We start from the raw sequence: 6000 nt of genomic DNA on the forward strand, positions 1-6000 counted from the left end.
CCTCTCTTTTCCCAGGGGCTCATGGAACCCTCAGTCAGAATTCTCCCCACTAGAAGCAGTTCCCAGTCAGCTCGTGGGGCCTTGAAGCTGGGCACAGCCAGGCCATTGGCATCCACAAGGCTGATGAGGATGGCCTTGAAGTCTCAAGACCTTGAAGTCTTGAGGGCCATGATGGTCCCAGGGCATCTGGGACCAAGAAGATAGAAAACAGCTCAAGAGCTGGAAGGAGTGGAGAAATCTGAAGATAAAGCATAATAATCCATATATTAGATCTTGTTCTGTGACCAATTAATTGTCTTGGAAGCTCTAGTCAAAGAAGTTCATTAACCTCGCTTAATATGCGCCAGACACCAAGACATTTCAAGCCAAATTCCACATTTGAACCACCCAATATTTTATCCTCCTATGTCCCTTCTTCTAGCAAATGCTCTGTTAAGACTTCCTGAACCTTAGTTGTTCAATCCGCAAAGTGGCAGAAACTATGCTAGCTCTGTTTCCCTAAGAGTCAACAGACTCCAAGCGAGAGCCCAGAAACAGACACGTTTTGCAAAATACAAAAATGTGAGGCCAACTGTCAGAGCTGGAGACCGTGGCCCTCCTCCTCCCCCTCACTACCAACATCATTCACTTCCTCACTGGCTCTCAGGGCAGGGGCTCCATCTCGCACAAATAAGGATGTGGTGACACTAAACGACTGCAATGGTTGGCACCTGTAAGTGGCAAATCCATGCAACCCAGCATGAAGAGCTCCAGAAATGTCCCTCAGATGCAACACATGGTGATTTTCATATGCCCCAAAGAGACTGAAACTGAAGTGTTAGTATGGAACGGGTTGACAAGGATAGCACGAATTTTAAGCTAGATGGGAGAGGGAAGGAGCTGCCTAGTAGGCTTGCCAAAGAGCTATTTGGAGCAAGCAGCAATGTGGTTGCAGAGCAGAGACCTTGGAGATAATCAGCTATATTCCTCATTTCCCAGAGGAACCATTTAACCTGACGGACTGTGTGGATGTCAGCCTTAAAGATAGTCTCTTGGAATTCCGGCCTTTGTGTTGTCCCCCTCCCAGACTTACTAGTGCTGACCCATGTAATCCAGAGGATGTTGAGGAAATCACAATTTGTATCCGTTGAGCCTAGGCATAAAGCATATTGCAATGCTGCCTTGGATCACTCACTGCAGAGAGCTGGCTGCCATGGCCTAAGGACACTCAAGTGGTCCCATGGAGAGACCCATGTGGTGAAGAATTGCAGCCTCCTGCCAACAGCCAGCAAGAAACTGATGCCAATAGCCATGTGAATGAACCATCTTAAAAACAGACACTCCATCCCTAGTAAAGTCTTCAGATGATGCAGCCCCAGCCAACGTGTTGAGAGACTGTGAGTCTGAACCTCCCAGCAATGTCACTCCAAGATTCTTGATTTGCAAAAACAGTGAGATAATAAAAAATTGATATCTGAATTCACTAAGCATGGGGCTTATTTTCTGTATACAGTAGTCGATAACTAATACAGAGGGTGTGTATCATCAAATCATGGTTTGTATTTTCACAGTTTATCCATAGTCATTAACTCATTTTATTCTGATACTTCATTTCTCTGGCTCAAAGGTAGAGAAGCTGCAGGTGGGAGAGGATAAGCAACCTTTCTAGGTTCACATTATGCATGATAGCAGAAACAAGTGAAGAGGGCAAGCATTCTAAGGTCTTTTTTATTTTTTAAGATTTTATTTATTCATGAGAGACACAGAGAGAGAGGAGGAGATACAGGCAGAGAGAGAAGCAGGTTCCCCATGGGGAGCCTGATGTGGGACTTGATCCCAGGACTCCAGGATCACAACCTGAGCCAAAGGCAGATGCTCAACCACAGAACCTCCCAGGCACCTCAAACATTTTAACTTGTAATATTTTCTCTTTGCACACAGTCTAACTGCTGAAATCACATTATACAGATACTTGCCTCTTTATCCATTTTCCAGGGGCCTACTCTGTTTTGCAAGAATTCCTTGTTGGATGTTCTAAGACACAGCTGGAGACAGCATCACAGGTGAATTAAGAAGTTAGCTCAACTTTAGCATGACCTGTTAAGCTAGACCCAGTTTGCCCAGCCACCATTCAACAGGCCTCAACTGAGTGCCTGCCATATGACAAGTGTCAAAAAAGCCACATCTACGGGATGCATTTCCTAAAGGCACAGTTCAATAGAGAGCCAGGGGGTGAAAAAAAAGAGAAAAGAAAAAATAAGAAAGCTATAACATTTGAGCTTGAAATGTCACAGGGAGCCAAGGAAGTTGTCTGATGGATTGCCCTGTCATCTCCAAGCCAAAAGAAAAAAAATTTCAGATCCATCAATTTGTTCCTGCCCTTTTAATCCAAACAATATTTTACAACATCAGAACGCAAAGAAATTATTTTCTTAGACATTCAACAATGTGTGTGGATTGCTGAGCACTTCACCAGAAAGCAGCAAGTGGTTCTTCAAATGCAGGTTCTTCAAATGTCTGCACATCATATTGATCTAAATTATATGTAAAATATACTATAACCTACATGACAGACTATTTTGTGCCATACGTTCGTTCATGCCATTTATTCATTCATTCACTCATTCACTGGGACCCCACTGTCTACATGGGTCTGCCCTAGACAATGAACATGAAAGGACACCTGTGTAGATACATTCCAGCTGCCCCAATGGAGGACCACCCCTGCCTTCTTTGGACCTCCTCTTCCCCTGGGTCACTTCTTGGTCAGTATACAGATTCTTGAGCACCCGTTCTTTGGGCCATAATCTGGGCCTCCACCATCTGCTCCTTGGACCAAATAGCTGGCTCTTGGGCTCAGATCCTATTGGGTTATATCTTTATTTGCAGAGCAGGCTGAAAAATCCCCTCCCCTAACACAGAAAGATGATTGGCAGCATGAAGAATATGCTGTAGAAGTTTAGAAAAAGACAAACACTGTAGTTTGGCTTCACAGCGAAGGCTTCCAAGGTGGACTTGTTGGGGGCATTTGCCAATTCTCAAAGATGCCCTTCCTCCTCTCATCCTCAGGTCTTTACTTGCACTGCTTCTGCCTCCTCGAGCAATCCTCAATCCCTCCAGCTACATTTCTCTTTCTCTTTCCCCTTATATTTGGTTCCTCTATCTCAGTGATCTACTTTGTATTTTAATGACCTGTGTGTGCATCTACCTCTCCTATGTTGTGAGTCATCATTAAGGGTGATTGTGTCTACAACTCTATACAATATCTAGCAAAGGGAATAATGAATCTTTATTACAATGACTACCATTATCTACTTTCATTTTACAGATGGTGAAAGAAGGCACGGAAAAATAAAATATCTTGCTCAAGATCATACAGCTAAGAAGAGGCAGTACTAAGATTTGAATCCATGTCATCTTACTGCAGAGCCAGTGCTCTTAATGCCTTCACAAGACCAGAAGGTATTTCTTGCTAGGAATTCCATACCTGCCTGGTCTGTAATTTCTGTCTAATTCTATTTTGTAGAGGGATCTAAGTCAGTAGATGGAAGCTCTTTTTTCATGCCCTTTAAAATATATTAAGACAATGAGGATTATGTTTCCTCTGCATTTTCTTGTCTGTAGGATATATATAGATATATATAGATATATATATATATCTCCATATGTATTCTCTCAAGAGTTCCATAAGATGAGCTGTTTCTAGCTCCCTCACCATCTTGGTCACCCTCTACCGAACATCCCTGAGCTTGTGATAATTCTCATAGAAAGGGAAACTTAGATGTAAACACAATACTTCAGGTGTGGTTCAACCAGTGTACAGTAAAGAGAAGTTATGGCTCCTTGGTGGAGATAGAGCAACCAGAAGACTAGACCTGCAGAAAATCCACTTAGAGGGAGACAAGAGTGATACTGGGTCAGAGAAGGAGACAGGAAACACCTTGTTGGTAAAGGCTTAGAAAGGCGCATTCTAGTAAAAGTTCAAAGTGCCCTGAAAACTGAGAGAAGAGGAAGTTTAAAGAAGCAAGAGAGTGACTCAAAATGTGACATTGTGCAGAAGGGCTAAAGAGAATGAAGACTGAGAAAATGGACAAGTGTGAGGATCTGCCCGCGAGAGCAGGTGGGAAGAAATCCAAGAGTTATGGAAGAGCAGGCAGTGAGCCAGCAGGGTGACAGCTCACTGTCACTTCCCTGTTACAAAAGGAAAGGGAAGATGACGGTGGCTGTCAGGAGGTAGATCAGGCAACAAGGCCAAGTAAAAGGTTGTTTACATGCCTAGGAGTTGGGGACAGGGGTGTGTTTCAACAGAGAGGAAAAAGTGAATGAGAAGCTCAAGATTGAAGTTGTTGGAGACAGTGTAAGATGGAAGGAGCCACCATAGGGAAGGTATAGGAGCAACTTGGGCTTGGAGACAGAACTACTGGAAGATCTGAAGGTACAGAAGAGGGAGCTTATAATAACCCTCACTTGGTGCTTTATGGTGTGCTAGCTTTTTCCATGTTCATTATTTCATTACATCACATAACAATCCTGGGAAGGAGGTGTTACTATTTCCAGTTTACATGTAAGACAACAGAAGTTCAGATAAGGTAAATGGCTTTCCCAAGTCTGAAAAAGGCATAACGTTTTCTGACTTCTAGACTCTTTCTTCCAACTTTTTGCTTGCAACCTTTTGCACTGTGCACCATGAAGTTTAGCAAGGTATAAACCAAGGCTGTGGCCTAAAAGGGAAGCAGAGAAGTGAGCTGTTGGGAAGAGTTAGAGGCTAAGGAGACTGAGAAGACTGAACACATAATTGTAGAAAGGGAATCAATGAGAAATGAAGGGACAATTTATCTGACAACATCAAAAGAATCAAGGGAAACAGATTAAGTTCACAGAGGTCCAAAGGAGCCCAACTCCAATGTTCTCTTGTATTCTGAGAAATAATAATACATTCATTAACTTCACTAAGCTTAGTTGAGTGCCACTGTGTTAAAGAACCTAGAGGTGACTCGGGGCAGGCATTTTGCATGGCCAGAGAATGGGTAGAATGTATAAGATGTACAAGATGAATTAGGACAGTGCCCACGCATGGCAGAATGAGCAACCAAAGAGTGAAGAGGCCACACAGAAACCAAGGGATAAAAGGGGCTCCATGGAAATGGTAGTCTGAGAAGATTCCTACAGAGTGTTGAACCCAGAATTACACACATGTGCAAGTCTGGTGGTGAAAGTAGCTACAGAACTGAGAAACTCTAGTGTTAAATGTTTTGGATAAAATCAAGTCCTGTTACTAGGTCTGGAAACCACTCCCTCCTCCCTCCACCCCCAAGAAACTGGAAGAAGATCCATTCTGACCTGGAGAAGGGATGTGATCAGTCAACAGAGCAATGAAACTGTCCATGAGAAATCAAGTCAGGACACTACTGGAACATGATTCTGGAAGGCTAGATCAAAATCCTGTCAGTAAAGATGGGAAGAGAGGTTATGAAGGGAGGAATGGATAAGATTTGATTACTGAGTAAGAAAGAAGGAAGAAGAAGGGAGAGATCAAAGATGACTCTTGATTGTTGTAGAATGGTAGCACATTGTTAGATAAAGAAAAATGGGAAGGGTCATAATTTATGAGAAAAAGGAAGCTTAGAAAGAGCACAAAGGTATCACAGCAAAGGCTTCTTATAGGTATCTGGAGATGCAGAGTAAAGTTCCCAAAAATAGTTGAACTGAAGTGATGAAGATTTGGAAGTCATCTACAAGGAAGAGGCATGTAACCCCTTGAGTCTGGGCTATAACAGAGAGAATAAGAGAGATCATGGTCTGAGTTCTAGATCACACCAAGAAGAGTGTGACAAGCCATAGAATTATCTTCTAGAGTGTCAGGAAGAAGCATTTCAATTAAAAGGGAATAAAAGGGAATAATAATAGGAGATATTGGAGAAAGGGGCTGAAGACATCAAAACTTAGAGATGATACAGAGGTTCTTAGTGTGCTTGGGACTGGAAGCAGGGAGAGTAATATTTGTGTGTGTGAAGAGTGACC

The 6000-nt window shown here is 42.8% G+C and overlaps 1 long non-coding RNA gene across 3 annotated transcripts in view; it reads left to right on the top strand.

Annotated features, from left to right (window-relative positions):
- Window positions 1-3540, top strand: part of LOC140601362 (uncharacterized) — a 30409-nt gene extending 26869 nt beyond the window's left edge. For 2 of the 3 annotated variants that reach the window (XR_012004375.1, XR_012004376.1), the window contains 2 exons: window positions 1975-2042; window positions 3308-3540. This is a non-coding gene — a long non-coding RNA (uncharacterized lncRNA). Of the gene's footprint in view, window positions 1-15; window positions 1405-1974; window positions 2043-3307 lie in introns of those variants that run through there. The other variant, XR_012004377.1, reaches the window with a different exon arrangement.
- The last annotated feature ends 2460 nt before the right edge of the window (window positions 3541-6000 follow it).

This window comes from Canis lupus, chromosome 12 (assembly GCF_048164855.1).
Source record: "Canis lupus baileyi chromosome 12, mCanLup2.hap1, whole genome shotgun sequence".
Taxonomy (NCBI): Eukaryota; Metazoa; Chordata; class Mammalia; order Carnivora; family Canidae; genus Canis; species Canis lupus.